Source organism: Trachypithecus francoisi, unplaced genomic scaffold (genome assembly GCF_009764315.1).
Source record: "Trachypithecus francoisi isolate TF-2019V2 unplaced genomic scaffold, Tfra_2.0 Lachesis_group12, whole genome shotgun sequence".
NCBI classification, from domain to species: Eukaryota; Metazoa; Chordata; class Mammalia; order Primates; family Cercopithecidae; genus Trachypithecus; species Trachypithecus francoisi.
In genome coordinates this window covers 55377612-55395696 of record NW_022681457.1, presented here as the reverse complement: position 1 = coordinate 55395696, position 18085 = coordinate 55377612, and the positions used below count along the sequence as shown (strand labels likewise).

Genomic DNA, 18085 nt, shown 5'->3' with positions numbered 1-18085 from the left:
AGGACTATAACCTTGGAGCAAAAATACATCTTCCAAAGACTGAACAAATAAGAAGTTGAATCCCTCAATAGACCAATAACAAGTGCCAAAACTGAATTGGTTTTAAATGGCCAAACAACCACAAATAAAAAAGAACCAGACTAATTTACAGATGAATTCTACCAGATGTACAAAGAAGAGCTGGTAGCACTTCTAGTATTATTTCAAAATATTGAGAAAAAGGGACTTATTTTTCAACTCATTATATAGAAATAGCATCATTCTGATACCAAAACCGGGAAGAGACAAAACAAAAAAAGAAAACTTCAAGCCAATATCCCTGAGGAGCATTGACGTGGAAAACCTCAATAAAATACTGGAGAACTGAATCCAGCAGCATATCAAAAAACGTATCCACCACTATCAAGTTGGCTTCATCCCTGGGATGCAAGGCTGGTTCAACATATGCAAATCAATAAATGTAATCCATCATATGAAGAGAACAAAAGACAAAAACACATAATTATCTCGAGACCAGTCAACTTTAGGAGGGGCGGCAGCACGGCGAGGGTGCGGGGAGGCCTGAGCCCTGCCTGGGGCGGGTTGCAGGGTTGGCAGGTGAGGAGGCATCTGCTTGGGAGGTGTAGCCGGGCCGCGCCATTGTTGGCGGAGGGACGGCTGCTGAGGACCGCGGAGTAGGGGGCTAGAGAAGGCGCCTGCAGCGGCCGAGAGGAGCGAAGGCGCCCCATGGGGACAATAGGGGACCCATGGGGACAAGCTGACCCATTGCGTGTCCCCCAATACCAGCCTCAAGTTGGGCAGGTGCGCGGGGTCTGAGGTCCCTGGATCTATGAGGCGGCATCTAGGGATGCGGTGGCGGTAGCTCCGGCTGCTGTGGAGCCTGCCAAGTTGGATTTCCGAGCGGGAGAGGGCCACCACCTGCAGCACGTCAGCCACCGCGAGATGCCCGAAGATTTAGCTTTGGAGTCAAACCCTTCTGACCATTCAAGGGCAAGCACCATTTTCCTGAGCAAATCTCAAACCGATGTGCGAGAAAAGAGGAAAAGCAACCACTTAAATCATGTATCTCCAGGGCAGCTTACGAAAAAGTATAGCTCATGCTCAACAATATTTCTAGATGACAGAACAGTCAGCCAGCCTAATCTTAGAACCGCAGTAAAATGTGTAACCTCAGAAATATATTACCACGTAAAGAATAGAGATGCAAATAGATCCCTGGATATTTCTGATGAGAGATCACATCCCCTTACACGAGAAAAAGTTCCACAGGAATACTTTAAGCATGATCCTGAGCACAAGTTTATTTACAGATTTGTTCCTATTCTTTTTAGTGCTGCGCAGCTAACAGCTGAATGTACAGCAGTAACTTCGGTTTACTTAGAAAAGTTTTTAACTTATGCTGAAATCGACATTTGTCCCACTAACTGGAAAAGGATTGTTCTGGGAGCCACTCTTCTTGCCGCCAAGGTTTCGGATGATCAGGCTGTATGGACTGTGGACTACTGCCAGATCCTCAAGGACATTACAGTTGAGGACATGAATGAAATGGAAAGGCATTTTTCGGAGCTTCTTCCATTTAACATTAATGTTCCTGCCAGTGTTGATGCCAAACACTACTTTGACTCCTAAGCAGATTACAACAACCTGAATTTTCTATTTACTCCTCTTAGCAAAGAAAGAGCACGGAATCTAGAGGCTATTTCTAGATTATGTGGAGAGAAAGACTTGTGTGGAGCAGCTACATGAAGGTCTTTCAGCACTGATAGGTTCATTGGTATTCAGCACTCTAAAGCCATCCTCTCTTAAAGGGAGAAATGAGGGGGTTATAATGTCATGCGACCTTCATCTACAAACACTGGAGAAATATCACCTTTCCTGCTCAAAAATCAGCAAAATTAGTGTTTTCATCAAAAGGAAAGATCTCAAATTCAAGAGACTCATGGACAAGGATCATACTCCATAGAAAAGAATGGGACCTTGTCAATGCAACAAAACACTCTTCTGTCCTTTTTAATGTTTCAAAAAACCACTCCAAAGTGAAGGCTCCCATCTCACACAGATATTTGCTTATGGTGTGGGCCGATAGCTGTGAAGTATGTTAGGTTTTTTTAAACAATAGTTTAAATTTTTAGACATTAAAGACACTAACCACTAACTTTTATGTTTCTTCCAGTTTAAAGACACTAACCACTAACTTTTATGTTTCTTCCAGTTTTTCTCCCCCTGCTCATTTGGCTGCATATGCCTTTAGAATCAGTGCAGTATTACATTAGAACAAGGGACTCTAACTAAAGCCACTTAGGAGCTGACTGCAGCATTGTTAGGTATTGAAGGGTTCTTCCTCCCTACTGTTACCATTGAAGCTGCTAGTCATTGGCAATCACTTTAAACCAAAAAGCTGACGGATAACATTTGTCATTCATATTCTTTGCAAGCATTACTTTAGCATTTTAGCATGTTTGGGGTCATAAACAGAGGAAGTATCAGTTATTAATATCTACTTCTATTGGGGTCCATGTTGCATTTCTTGTGAACTATAAATGGTGCTTCTCATTTTCTGATAATTTTTATCTTGTTAAATAAACGTATTAAAAGATATTTTCATAATGCCAACCAACATGGTGGTTCAGTGACAGTGAAAAAAAGTATAGCAGTTTTAAACTTTAATATAGTTTGGGCCCTCCAAGGCACTGCAGCATGAGTATAAATGCTATAAACCTTTGAAAAACATCGTTTGAGGGTTTTCTTTTGTTTTTTTTCTTTACGAGATGGGGGTCTTGCTGTGTTGTCCAGGCTGGAATGCAGTGGCTATTCATGGGTGCAGTCATGGTGCACTGCAGCCTACAACTTCCTGGCTTCGGGCCATCCTCTAGCCTTGGCCACATGAGTGACTGAGACTGCAGGTGCACCCGGCATTTGTCTCCTGAATGTTAGGCATTTGATTTTTTGTTTCAGTCACTCTTGAAGATAGCAGACATTGACTGAAGCAAAAAAATTAAAAGCTTTATATTCAAAATTCTCAAAATGAAGCTGGGTGTGGTGGTGCATGCCTGAGGTTCCAGATACCTGGGGGCTGGGGCTGGAGGATTGCTTGGGGTCAGGTATTGGAGGCTGCAGTGTACCGTGATGGTGCCTATAGAAATAGCTACTGCACTTCAACCTGGACAACATATCGGGACCCCATCTCTTAGAAAAATGCAAAATTAAATGTAAAAGAAATGTGCTGGGCATAGTGATTCATGCCTATTATCTCAGTACTTTGGGAGGCTGAGGTGGGAGGATTACTTGAGCGCAGCAGTTCGAGAACAGTCTACTCAACACAGTGAAATCCTGTCTGTAAAATAATAATAATAATAATAATAATAAATAAAAATAATTAGCTGGATATGGTGGCATGTGTCTGTAGTCCAAGCTACTCTGGAGACTGAGGTGGGAGGATCACTTGGGCCTCGGGGGTCAAGGCTGCAGTGGACCATGGTCATGCCACTGCACTCCAGCCTGGGTGACATCCAGATCCCATTTCAAAAGAAGGGAAAGAAAAACATTCAGGCAAGGTTTTGTGAAGGTTTGTAGCATTTATACTTCTACAAGTATCAAAGCTTAAAATTACATTAAACATTTGGAATATCTTGTATCTCCATAAAATGCCCTTCTCTTTTTAAAAGGAGTTACTTGCAGAGCTGTGCTCTATATGCATTGATCACTGAAGTTTCTTTAATGTAAAGGAAGATTTTGAAGAGCAGTGTTAATTAACAGGTAATAAGGCCAGGCGCGGTGGCTCAAGCCTGTAATCCCAGCACTTTGGGAGGCCGAGATGGGTGGATCACGAGGTCAGGAGATCGAGACCATCCTGGCTAACACGGTGAAACCCCGTCTCTACTAAAAAAAAAAAAAAAAAAAAAAAAAAAAAAAAAAAAAAAAATTAACAGGTAATAAAAGGAATTGGACCCTAATGATAAAAGGCAATATGAATAGCTGTTTTATCATCCTACATGCTATCAACCTGTAGGTGTCCCATTAAGTCCTGCTATTTAAGAAGTAACTTACCAAGTATAAATATGTAACAAACCTGCACGTTATGCACATGTACCCTAGAACTTAAAGTATAATAAAAAAAATAAATAAATAAATAAATAAAAAGAATTAGAATTGGCACCAAAAAAAAAAAAAAGTAGTAACTTACATAACCCTTAAGAACACTTACTTCAGGCTTTAACAGGCAAAGAACAAATAATTTTAGGAGACTGATAATGTCATCTAAATTTGAAAAACTAAAAGGAGATTAGTGTTCTCAACTATGTGAAATCTATTTCTCCTACTTTCTCAAATCTAATCCTAGGAACCTTGCTCATAAACAAAGCATTTCTGGGCCAGGAATACTTCCTCCACTATAGCAATGCTTCACATCATATTGTGCTGCAATTTCCATCATTTTTAAAGGACAGATAAATACATGTTAAATAATGGAATAAAAATATCACAATCTACCACTTCAAAAAAAAAATTGCTTCTGGAGTTCAGAGCTTGGAGATTCAAGTATTGATAGCCATTTTATTTTTAAAAGAATGTTACAATTTATGTGGTTTTTATTTCTCATGCTTATATTAAAAGCTAATAAACTTTTAATTTTAAAAAAACATAATTATCTCAATAGAAAAAAAGCCTGTGATAAAATTCAGCATCCCTTCATGTTAAAAACCAGTGGAACAGAACAGAGACCTCAGAAATTAACACCACACATTTACAACCATCTGACCTTCGACAAACCTGACAAAAGCAATGGGGAAAGGATCTTCTATTAAGTAAATGGTGCTGGGGAAACTGGCTAGCCATATGCAGAAAACTGAAACTGGACCCCTTCCTTATAAAATTATACAAAAATTAACTTACACAAAAATTAACTGAAGATGGGTTAAACACTTAAATGTTTAACCATAAAAACCCTAAATGAAAACCTAGGCAAACCATTCAGGACAAAAGCATGGGAAAGACTTCATGCCAAAAAAACCAAAAGCAATTGCAACAAAAGCCAAAATTTGACAAATGGGATCTAATTAAACTAAAGAGCTTCTGCACAGCAAAAGAAACTATCATCAGAGTGAACAGGCAACTAACAGAACAGGAGAAAATGTCTGCAATCTACCCATCTGACAAAGGTCCAATATACAGAATTTATAAGGAACTTATACAAATTTAAAAGAAAAAAATAGTCGGGCGCGGTGGCTCAAGCCTGTAATCCCAGCACTTTGGGAGGCCGAGGCAGGCAGATCATGAGGTCAGGAGATCAAGACCATCCTGGCTAACATGGTGAAACCCCGTCTCTACTAAAAATACAAAAAATTAGCTGGGCGTGGTGGTGGGCACCTGTAGTCCTAGTTACTCGGAAGGCTGAGGCAGGAGAATGGCGTGAACCCGGCAGGCGGAGCTTGCAGTGAGCTGAGATCGGCCACTGCACTCCAGCCTGGGCGACAGAGCAAGACTCCGTCTCAAAAAAATAAATAAATAAATAAACAACCCCATCAAAAGTGGACAAAACATGAACAGATGCTTCTCAAAAGAAGACATTTACGTGGCCAAGAAACATATGAAAAAACACTCAGCCGGGCAAAGAGGCTTATGCCTGTAATCTCAGGACTTTGGGAGGCCAAGGCGACTGGATCACCTGAGGTCGGGAGTTCGAGACCAGCCTGGCCAAAATGGAGAAACCTGTCTCTACTAAAAATACAAAATTAGTCAGGCGTGGTGGCGCATGCCTGTAATCCAGGCTACTTGGGAGGCTGAGGCAGAAGATTCACTTGAACCCAGGAGGCGGAGGTTGCAGTGAGCCAAGATCTCACCACTGCACTCCAGTCTGGGCAATAACAGCGAAACTCCATCTCAGAAAAAATAAAAAGGCTCAACATCACCGACCATCAGGGAAATGCAAATCAAAACCACAATGAGATACATCTCACACCAGTGAGAATGGTAAATAATAAAAAGTCGAAAAGCAGATGTTGGTGAGGCTGTGGAGAAATAGAACACCTTTACACTGTTGGTGGGAAGGCAAATTAACCATTGTGGAAGACAGTATGGTCATTCCTCAAGGATCTAGACAAGAAACACCATTTGATCCAGCAATCCCATTACTGGGTATATACCCAAAGGAATATAAAATATTCTACTATGGGGCGGAGCAAGATGGCCGAATAGGAACAGCTCCAGTCTCCAACTCCCAGCACGAGCGACACAGAATACCAGTGATTTCTGCATTTTCAACTGAGGTACTGGGGTCATCTCACTGGGGAGTGCCGGACAATCGGTGCTGGTCACCTGCTGCAGCCGGACCAGCAAGAGCTGAAGCAGGGCGAGGCATCGCCTCACCTGGGAAGTGCAAGGGGGAAGGGAATCCCTTTTCCTAGCCAGGGGAACTGAGACACACAACACTGGAAAATCAGGTAACTCCCACCCCCATACTGCGCTTTAAGCAAACGGGCACACCAGGAGAATATATCCCACACCTGGCCAGGAGGGTCCCACGCCCACGGAGCCTCCCTCATTGCTAACACAGCAGTCTGCGGCGATCTAACCGCAAGGCAGCAGTGAGGCTGGGGGAGGGGCGCCCGCCATTGCTGAGGCTTAAGTAGGTAAACAAAGCCGCTGGGAAGCTCGAACTGGGTGGAACCCACAGCAGCTCAAGGAAACCTACCTGTCTCTGTAGACACCACCTCTGGGGACAGGGCACAGCTAAAAAACAACAGGGGAAGCAGCAGAGGCCTGTGCAGACGCGAATGACTCTGTCTGACAGCTTTGAAGAGAGCAGTGGATCTCCAACATGGAGGTTGAGATCTGAGAACGGACAGACTGCCTGCTCAAGTGGGTCCCTGACCCCTGAGTAGCCTAACTGGGAGACATCGCCCACTAGGGGCAGTCTGACACCCCACACCTCACAGGGTGGAGTACACCCTTGAGAGGAAGCTTCCAAAGTAAGAATCAGACAGGTACACTTGCTGTTCAGCAATATTCTATCTTCTGCAACCTCTGCTGCTGATACCCAGGCAAACAGGGTCTGGAGTGGACCTCAAGCAATCTCCAACAGACCTACAGCTGAGGGTCCTGACTGTCAGAAGGAAAACTATCAAATAGGAAGGACACCTATACCAAAACCCCATCAGTACGTCACCATCATCAAAGACCAGAGACAGATAAAACCACGAAGATAGGGAAAAAGCAGGGTAGAAAAGCTGGAAATTCAAAAAATAAGAGCGCATCTCCCCCTGCAAAGGAGTGCAGCTCATCGCCAGCAACGGATCAAAGCTGGTCAGAGAATGACTTTGACGAAATGAGAGAAGAAGGCTTCAGTCCATCAAACTTCTCAGAGCTAAAGGAGGAATTACGTACCCAGCACAAAGAAACTAAAAATCTTGAAAAAAGAGTGGAAGAATTGACAGCTAGACTAATTAATGCAGAGAAGGTCATAAACGAAATGACAGAGATGAAAACCATGACACGAGAAATACGTGACAAATGCACAAGCTTCAGTAACCGACTAGATCAACTGGAAGAAAGAGTATCAGCGATTGAGGATCAAATGAATGAAATGAAGTGAGAAGAGAAACTAAAAGAAAAAAGAAGAAAAAGAAATGAACAAAGCCTGCAAGAAGTATGGGATTATGTAAAAAGACCAAATCTACGTCTGATTGGGGTGCCTGAAAGTGAGGGGGAAAATGGAACCAAGTTGGAAAACACTCTTCAGGATATCATCCAGGAGAACTTCCCCAACCTAGTAGGGCAGGCCAACATTCAAATTCAGAAATACAGAGAACACACAAAGATACTCCTCGAGAAGAGCAACTCCAAGACACATAATTGCCAGATTCACCAAAGTTGAAATGAAGGAAAAAATCTTAAGGACAGCCAGAGAGAAAGTCGGGTTACCCACAAAGGGAAGCCCATCAGACTAACAGCAGATCTCTCGGCAGAAACTCTACAAGCCAGAAGAGAGTGGGGGCCAATATTCAACATTCTTAAAGAAAAGAATTTTCAACCCAGAATTTCATATCCAGCCAAACTAAGTTTCATAAGTGAAGGAGAAATAAAATCCTTTACAGATAAGCAAATGCTTAGAGATTTTGTCAACACCAGGCCTGCCTTACAAGAGACCCTGAAGGAAGCCCTAAACATGGAAAGGAACAACGGTACCAGCCATTGCAAAAACATGCCAAAATGTAAAGACCATGGAGGCTAGGAAGAAACTGCATCAACTAACGAGCAAAAAACCAGTTAATATCCTAATGGCAGGATCAAGTTCACACATAACAATATTAACCTTAAATGTAATGGACTAAATGCTCCAATAAAAGACACAGACTGGCAAACTGGATCAAGAGTCAAGACCCATCAGTCTGCTGTATTCAGGAGACCCATCTCACATGCAGAGACATACATAGGCTCAAAATAAAGGGATGGAGGAAGATCTACCAAGCAAATGGAGAACAAAAAAAGCAGGGGTTGCAATCCTAGTCTCTGATAAAACAGACTTTAAACCATCAAAGATCAAAAGAGACAAAGAAGGCCATTACACAATGGTAAAGGGATCAATTCAACAGGAAGAGCTAACTCTCCTAAATATATATGCACCCAATACAGGAGCACCCAGATTCATAAAGCAAGTCCTTAGAGACTTACAAAGAGACTTAGACTCCCATACAGTAATAATGGGAGACTTCAACACTCCACTGTCAACATTAGACAGATCAACGAGACAGAAAGTTAACAAGGATATCCAGGAATTGAACTCAGCTCTGCACCAAGCGGACCTAATAGACATCTATAGAACTCTCCACCCCAAATCAACAGAATATACATTCTTCTCAGCACCACATTGCACTTATTCCAAAATTGACCACATAATTGGAAGTAAAGACTCCTCAGCAAATGTAAAAGAACAGAAATTATAACAAACTGTCTCTTAGACCACAGTGCAATCACTACTAGAACAGGACTAAGAAACTCAATCAAAACCGCTCAACTACATGGAAACTGAACAACCTGCTCCTGAATGACTACTGGGTACACAACGAAGTGAAAGCAGAAATAAAGATGTTCTTTGAAATCAATGAGAACAAAGATACAACATACCAGAATCTCTGGGACACATTTAAAGCAGTGTGTAGAGGGAAATTTATAGCACTAAATGCCCACAAGAGAAAGCAGGAAAGATCTAAAATTGACACTCTAACATCACAATTAAAAGAACTAGAGAGGCAAGAGCAAACAGATTCAAAAGCTAGCAGAAGGCAAGAAATGACTAAGATCAGAGCAGAACTGAAGGAGATAGAGACACAAAAAACCTCCAAAAAATCAATGAATCCAGGAGTTGGTTTTTTGAAAAGATCAACAAAATTGACAGACCGCTAGCAAGACTATAAAGAAGAAAAGAGAGAGGAATCCAATAGACGCAATAAAAAATGATAAAGGGGATATCACCACCGACCCCACAGAAATACAAACTACCATCAGAGAATACTATAACACCTCTACGCAAATCAACTAGAAAATCTAGAAGAAATGGATAATTTCCTGGACACTTACACTCTTCCAAGACTAAACCAGGAAGAAGTTGAATCCCTGAATAGACCAAGAGCAGGCTCTGAAATTGAGGCAACAATCAATAGCCTACCCACCAAAAAAGTCCAGGACCAGATGGATTCACAGCTGAATTCTACCAGAGGTACAAGGAGGAGCTGGTACCATTCCTTCTGAAACTATTCCAATCAATAAAAAAGAGATTTTTATGAGGCCTAACTCATTTTATGAGGCCAACATCATCCTGATACCAAAGCCTGGCAGAGACACAACAAAAAAAGAGAATTTTAGACCAATATTCCTGATAAACATCGATGCAAAAATCCTCAATAAAATACTGGCAAAGGATTCAGCAGCACACATCAAAAAGCTTATCCACCATGATCAAGTGGGCTTCATCCCTGGGATGCAAGGCTGGTTCAAAATTCACGCAGAAAAGGCTTTTGACAAAATTCAACAGCCCTTCATGCTAAAAACACTCAATAAATTCGGTATTGGCCGGGCGCGGTGGCTCAAGCCTGTAATCCCAGCACTTTGGGAGGCCGAGGTGGGCGGTTCACAAGGTCAGGAGATCGAGACCATCCTGGCTAACATGGTGAAACCTCGTCTCTACTAAAAAATACAAAAAACTAGCCGGGCGCGTTGGCGGGCGCCTGTAGTCCCAGCTACTCGGGAGGCTGAGGCAGGAGAATGGCATGAACCCGGGAGGTGGAGCTTGCAGTGAGCTGAGATCCGGCCACTGCACTCCAGCCTGGGTGACAGAGCGAGACTCCGTCTCAAAAAATAAAAAATAAAAAAATAAATTCGGTATTGATGGAACGTACCTCAAAATAATAAGAGCTATTTATGACAAACCCACAGCCAATATCATACTGAATGGGCAAAAACTGGAAAAATTCCCTTTGAAAACTGGCACAAGACAGGGATGCCCTCTCTCACCACTCCTATTCAACATAGTGTTGGAAGTTCTGGCTAGGGCAATCAGGCAAGAGAAAGAAATCAAGGGTATCCAGTTAGGAAAAGAAGAAGTCAAATTGTCCCTGTTTGCAGATGACATGATTGTATATTTAGAAAACCCCATTGTCTCAGCCCAAAATCTCCTTAAGCTGATAAGCAACTTCAGTAAAGTCTCAGGATACAAAATTAATGTGCAAAAATCACAAGCATTCTTATACCAGTAACAGACAGAGACCCAAATCATGAATGAACTTCCATTCACAATTGCTTCAAAGAGAATAAAATACCTAGGAATCCAACTTACAAGGGATGTAAAGGACCTCTTCAAGGAGAACTACAAACCACTGCTCAGTGAAATAAAAAAGGACACAAACAAATGGAAGAACATACCATGCTCATGGATAGGAAGAATCAATATCGTGAAAATGGCCATATTGCCCAAGGTTATTTATAGATTCAATGCCATCCCCATTAAGCTACCAATGAGTTTCTTCACAGAATTGGAAAAAACGGCTTTAAAGTTCATATGGAACCAAAAAAGAGCCCACATTGCCAAGACAATCCTAAGTCAAAAGAACAAAGCTGGAGGCGTCACGCTACCTGACTTCAAACTATACTACAAGTCTACAGTAACCAAAACAGCATGGTACTGGTACCAAAACAGAGATATAGACCAATGGAACAGAACAGAGTCCTCAGAAATAATACCACACATCTACAGCCATCTGATCTTTGACAAACCTGAGAGAAACAAGAAATGGGGAAAGGATTCCCTATTTAATAAAGTGCTGGGAAAATTGGATAGCCATAAGTAGAAAGCTGAAACTGGATCCTTTCCTTACTCCTTATACGAAGATTAATTCAAGATGGATTAGAGACTTAAACGTTAGACCTAATACCATAAAAACCCTAGAAGAAAATCTAGCTAGTACCATTCAGGACATAGGCATGGGCAAGGACTTCATGTCTAAAACACCAAAAGCAACGGCAGCAAAAGCCAAAATTGACAAATGGGATCTAATTAAACTAAAGAGCTTCTGCACAGCAAAAGAAACTACCATCAGAGTGAACAGGCAACCTACAGAATGGGAGAAAATTTTTGCAATCTACTCATCTGACAAAGGGCTAATATCCAGAATCTACAAAGAACTCCAACAAATACAAGAAAAAAACAAACAACCCCATCAAAAAGTGGGCAAAGGATATGAACAGACATTTCTCAAAAGAAGACATTCATACAGCCAACAGACACATGAAAAAATGCTCCTCATCACTCGCCATCAGAGAAATGCAAATCAAAAACACAATGAGATACCATCTCACACCAGTTAGAACGGCAATCATTAAAAAATCAGGAAACAACAGGTGTTGGAGAGGATGTGGAGAAATAGGAACACTTTTACACTGTTGGTGGGATTGTAAACTAGTTCAACCATTATGGAAAACAGTATGGCAATTCCTCAAGGATCTAGAACTAGATGTACCATATGACCCAGCCATCCCACTACTGGGTATATACCCAAAGGATTATAAATTATTCTACTACAAAGACACATGCACACGTATGTTTATTGCGGCACTATTCACAATAGCCAAGACTTAGAATCAACCCAAATGTCCATCTGTGACAGACTGGATTAAGAAAATGTGGCACATATACACCATGGAATACTATGCAGCCATAAAAAAGGATGAGTTTGCGTCCTTTGTAGGGACATGGATGCAGCTGGAAACCATCATTCTTAGCAAACTATCACAAGAAGAGAAAACCAAACACCGCATGTTCTCACTCATAGGTGGGAACTGAACAATGAGATCACTTGGACTTGGGAAGGGGAACATCACACACTGGGGCCTATCATGGGGAGGGGGGATGGGGGAGGGGAGAGGGATTGCATTGGGGAGTTATACATGATATAAATGATGAATTGATGGGTGCTGACGAGTTGATGGGTGCAGCACACCAACATGGCACAAGTATACATATGTAACAAACCTGCACGTTATGCACATGTACCCTAGAACTTGAAGTATAATAAAAATAAATAAAAAAATATTCTACTTAAAGACACATGCACATGCATGTTTACTGCAACACTAGTTACAATAACAAAGACATGGAACTAACCCAAATGCCATCAATGACAGACTGAATAAAGAAAATGTGGTACATATATGCCATGGAATACTATGCAGCCATCAAAAGGAATGAGATCATGTCCTCTGCAAGAACATGAATGAAGCTGGAAGCCAGCATCCTCAGCAAACTAACACAGGAATAGAAAACCAAGCATTGCATATTCTCACTCATAAGTGGGAGCTAAACAAGAAGAGCACATGGACACAGAGGCAAAACTACACACACCAGAGCCTGTTGAGGGGTGAATGGTGAGGAGACAGAACTTAAGAGGATGGGTGACTAGATGCACCAAATCACCATGGCACACATACCTACATAACAAACCTGCATATTCTGCACGTGTATCCCCCTGCTTTTTTAGAGGAAAGAGTAAACAAATGTTACTCATCACATAAACCAAAACTTAAGACAAAAACCACAGGATTATTTCAATAGATGCTTAAAAAGCCTTCAATATAATTTACTATCCTTCATGTTCAAACCCTCAACAAACTAGGCACTGTAGGTACATACTTCAAAATAATGAGTCATCTTTGACAAACTTACAGCCAACATACTAAATGGACACAAATGGGAACCATTCCTCCTTGAAAACTGGCACAGACAAGGATGCCTTCCCTCAAAACTCCTATCCGACATAGAATTGGTACAGTCTCAGCGGAAAACTTCTCTAAACTGATAAGCAACTTCAGCAAAGTTTCAGGATACTAAATCAGTAGCATCACTGTACATCAACATCCAAGTCAAAAGTCAAATCAAAAACATAATGCCATTCACAATTGACACACACACACACACAAATATCTAGGAATGCAGCTAACCAGGAATGTGAAAGATCAGTATAACAAGATGACCAAACACTGCTTAAAGAACAGAGAGATGACACAAACAAATGAGAAACCATTTTATGCTCATGGATAGAAAAGATTAATATCATTAAAATGTCAAAACTACCAAAAGAAATTTACTGACTTAATGCTATTCCTATCAAACTACCAAAAACATTGTTAACAGACCTAAAAATTAACTATTTTAAAATTTATATGGAACTAAAGTGAGCCTGAATAGCCAAGATAATTTTAAGCAAAAATAACAAAGCTAGAGGCATTATATTACCCCTCTTCAAACTACAGTACAGGGCTACAGTAAGCAAAGCAGCATAATACTGATACAAAAAGAGATGCATACAAAAATGCAACAGAATAGAGAGCCCAGAAATAATGCCACACACCTCCAACTATCTGATCTTTGACAAAGCTGCCAAGAGGAACGTGGGAAGAATTCCCTATTTAATAAATGGTGCTGGAATAAGCTGGGAGCGGTGGCTCATACCTGTAATCCCAGCATTTTGGGAGGTGGAGGTGGGTGGATCACTTGAGGTAAAGAGTTCGATACCAGCCTGGCCAACATGGTGAAACCCTGTCTCCACTAAAAATATAAACATTAGCTGGGCGTGGTGGCACATGCCTGTAATTCTAGCACTTTGGGAGCCCAAGGCAGGTGGATCACTTGAGGTCAGGAGTTCCAAGCCAGCCTGGCCAATACAGTGAAACTTCATCTCTACTAAAAATACAAGAATTAGCAGGGCGTGGTGGTGCATGTCTGCAGTTCCAGCTGCTCAAGAGGCTGAGGCATGAGAATTGCTTGAACCCATGAGGCAGAGGTTGCAGTGAGCCAAGATTGTGCCACTGAACTCCAGCCTGGGTCACAGAGTGGGACTGTCTCAAAAGAAAAAAATAGTCACTAACAGATACTGGTAAAGTTGCAGACAAAAGGGAATGCTTATACACTGTTGGTGGGGGTGTAAATTAGTTCAACCATTGTGAAAAGCAGTGTGGCGATTCCTCACAGAACTAAAAACAGAATTACCATCAACCCAGTAACCTCTTAATTGGGTATATATTCAAAGAAATACAAATTATTCTACCATAAAGTCACATGCACATGCATGTTCATTTCAGCACTGTTCACAATAACAAAGACATGGAATAAACCTAAATGCCTATCAATGGTAGCCTAGATTGGAAAAAATATGGTATGGTCAGACAACAGAGCTCATTCTTGTAATCCCAGCACTTTGGGAGACTGAGGCAGGTGGATTACCTTAGCTCAAGAGTTCAAGATGAGCCTGCGCAGCGTGGCAAAACCCCATCTCTACAAAATATGAAAAAAATTAGTCGGACGTGGTAGTGTGTGCCTGTCGTCCCAGTTACTTAACGGGCTGAGGTAGGAAGACCCCTTGAGGCTTGGAGGTTGAGGCTGAAGTGAGCCACGACTGCACCACTGCACTTCAGCCTGTGTGACACAGTGAGACACTGTCTTCAAAAAAAAATAAAGAAAAGATTTAATAAAAACAAAATATGGTACATAAACATCATGGAAGACTATATGGCCATAAAACAAACAACACCAAGATTAAGATCTCTGCAGCAACAGGGATGGCGCTGGAGACCATTAGCCTTAGAAAACTAATGCAGAAACACAAAACCAAATCCATGTTATCATTTGTAAGGAAGAGCTAAATAACAGGAACACACGGACACAAAGGAGGAACAGTCACAGAGGCCTAGTTGAGGATGGAGGAGGAAAGGACAAAGAGGATCTGAAAAAATACCTCTTTGCTGCTAGGCTTAGTACCTCAGTGACCAAATCACCTACTCCAAACCCCCATGACACAATTTTACCCATAAACAACCCTGCACATGTACACATGTCGAAAAAGAAAACCCATGGGTGGGGAAGAATGCAATGTAACTGGATTGTTTGTTCTGCAGATAGTGGCCCAGGTGGGGCTGTACTCTGATTTACTTCTGGGTCCATGCAGGCAAATGAGATTAAGAACAGGTGGGCCGGGCGCGGTGGCTCAAGCCTGTAATCCCAGCACTTTGGGAGGCCGAGACGGGCGGATCACGAGGTCAGGAGATCGAGACCATCCTGGCTAACACGGTGAAACCCCGTCTCTACTAAAAATACAAAAAACTAGCTGGGCGAGGTGGCGGGCGCCTGTAGTCCCAGCTGCTCGGGAGGCTGAGGCAGGAGAATGGCGTGAACCCGGAGGCGGAGCTTGCAGTGAGCTGAGATCCGGCCACTGCACTCCAGTCCAGGCGACAGAGCGAGACACCGCCTCAAAAAAAAAAAAAAAAAAAGAACAGGTGGTCCAGGACCCTAGGCTGGTGGAGAAAACAGGTTGCTGCTGCAGATTCACTGTCTGGGGGTTGGGATATGCCAGGAGACTTGTAGACACTTTTGTGGGTTTTGGGCAAGAAATACTAGGATCCGCAACGCTGTGGTGAAATTCCCAAGGGTGATGACTAGACCTGGGAGCTGTGTGGACATGTCAATGTCTAGTGGGTATGTCTGTGAGTGGGTCAGAATCCTGTGGTGACAGCTGTGGGAAAAGGGGGTCTATCATCAGAGTTCCTTTCCTCTAAGTTTTCATCCTCTCTTACCCTAGGAGGAGACCTGGAATCACACGACAATGAAAGGCTCTGTCTTCCTTTACACAAAGGAGAGGTCTCGGTGATATCTTTCTACTAGCACCAAATCTGTAGAGTTTGCTGAACACAAGCAATTCCCTAGCACCAATTCAATGTCTAACATTTGAATTCTGACACCACACAGAGTCAGCAAAGACCCTGATTCAGGGCTTAGTCTCATAACATTGCCCTCATTGCAGTTGCCAGTCACAAACCGCATAGGCCCTCTACACTTCTGAGCTACTGTTTAAAAATTAAGGACTCCTTCAATCTTCCTCAAGTTCAACAATTCAATGGAGCTACTCACAGAACTCAGCAAAACACTGGAGTTATGTTTACCGATTATAAGAGATACAACTCAGGAAAAATCAAATAGAAGAAATGTATGGAACAAAAAGAAGAGGTGGGGAAAGATGGAACATATAGATAACCCTGGAAATAGCTGTGACTAATAAAATTTTTCATCCTTTGTGTTCTCCAGGAACAGCTTATGGAAAGAAACACTCTTCCATTATGAATTACATGGTGCTCTCTTTTCTATCACATAACCAGACACAGACTCTGTCAGAGATATACTGAACTAGAGCAACTCGATTTTGAATAGGGGCTGAGTAAAATAAGGCTGCCACCCACTGGGCTGCATTCCCAGATGGTCAGGCATTCTAAGTCACAAGATGATTAGGAGGTCAGCACAAGATACAGGTCATAAACAGCTAGCTGATAATATAGCTTGCAGTAAAGAAGTGGGATAAAACCCAGCAAAACCAAGATGGTGATGAGTGTCCTCTGGTCATCCTCACTGCTACACTCCCACCCGTGCCACAACAGTTTACAAATGCCATGGCAACATCAGGAAGTTACACCATAATGGTCTAAACAGGAGAGGCGTAAATATTTCACCCCTTGCTTACCATAAAATTAAGAAATAACCATAAAAATGGGCAACCAGCCTATGGAGAAAGCCATTCTCTTATTTCTTCACTTTCTTAATAAATTACAGGCTGGGTGCAGTGGTTCACACCAGTAATCTCAGCAATTTGGGAGGCTGAGATGGGTGGATCACCTGAGGTAGGGAGTTCAAGACCAGCCTGACCAACATGGAGAAACCCCGTCTCTACTAAAAATACAAAATTAGCTGGGCATGATGGCCCATGCCTGTAATGCTAGCTACTCGGGAGGCTGAGGCAGGAGAATCGCTTGAACCTGGGAGGCAGAGGTTGCAGTGAGCCGAGATCGCGCCATTGCACTCCGGCCTAGGCAACAAGAACAAAACTCCTTCTCAAAAATAAATAAATTTGCTTTCACTTTACTCTATAGACTCGCCCTGAATTCTTTCTTGAGTAAGATCCAAGAACCCTCTCTTGGGGTATGGGTCAGGACTTCTTTCCGGTAACATTTTTCTGGCAACCACAAAGGGACTATATTGAAGAGACCTCTGACCCAAAGGAAAACCATCTGTGTGCACTAATGGCTGACTCCGAGTAAGTAGGGTGCATATACCTGAGTAAAGCATGGGATTGGGTTAGGGGCCCGACTTAGGGGAATTACAGTCTCTCCTAAAGCAGAGTGGGTTAAAGGCTCCTCTTAATAAAAAGCAAGGATGCTTGACTGAACTTGGATTCGAGGCCCAACTTAGGAAGGTTATAGTCCTTGCTAAGATTTAGAAGGTTAGACACCCCTCTCAGTAAAGTCCCTCTCAGCTAAGAACTGGTTTGGTACTATGGGATGTTCATTGCTATTGTTTCTTGATTAAGCGGTCTTGCACCCTTTGCTGGTAGATATGGGTGACAGAATGAGGCATCTACAGGACCACGGAACATGGGGAGCTTTTTCCTCTCCAAAAGGGACAACTTGAGAGCTGACAGGACTGCTGGAAAGATCCTTTTCCTACCGACAAGCAGCCACATGAGCTTTTCATTGCCACTGCAGCTGGTGGGTCTTTCTC

The 18085-nt window shown here is 42.3% G+C and overlaps 1 protein-coding gene and 1 pseudogene across 1 annotated transcript in view; both read left to right on the top strand.

The window, feature by feature from the left end:
• LOC117093722 (zinc finger protein 100-like) overlaps positions 1-18085 on the top strand; it is a 346302-nt gene that overhangs the window by 139928 nt on the left and 188289 nt on the right.
• Positions 928-1912, top strand: LOC117093735 (annotated as a pseudogene).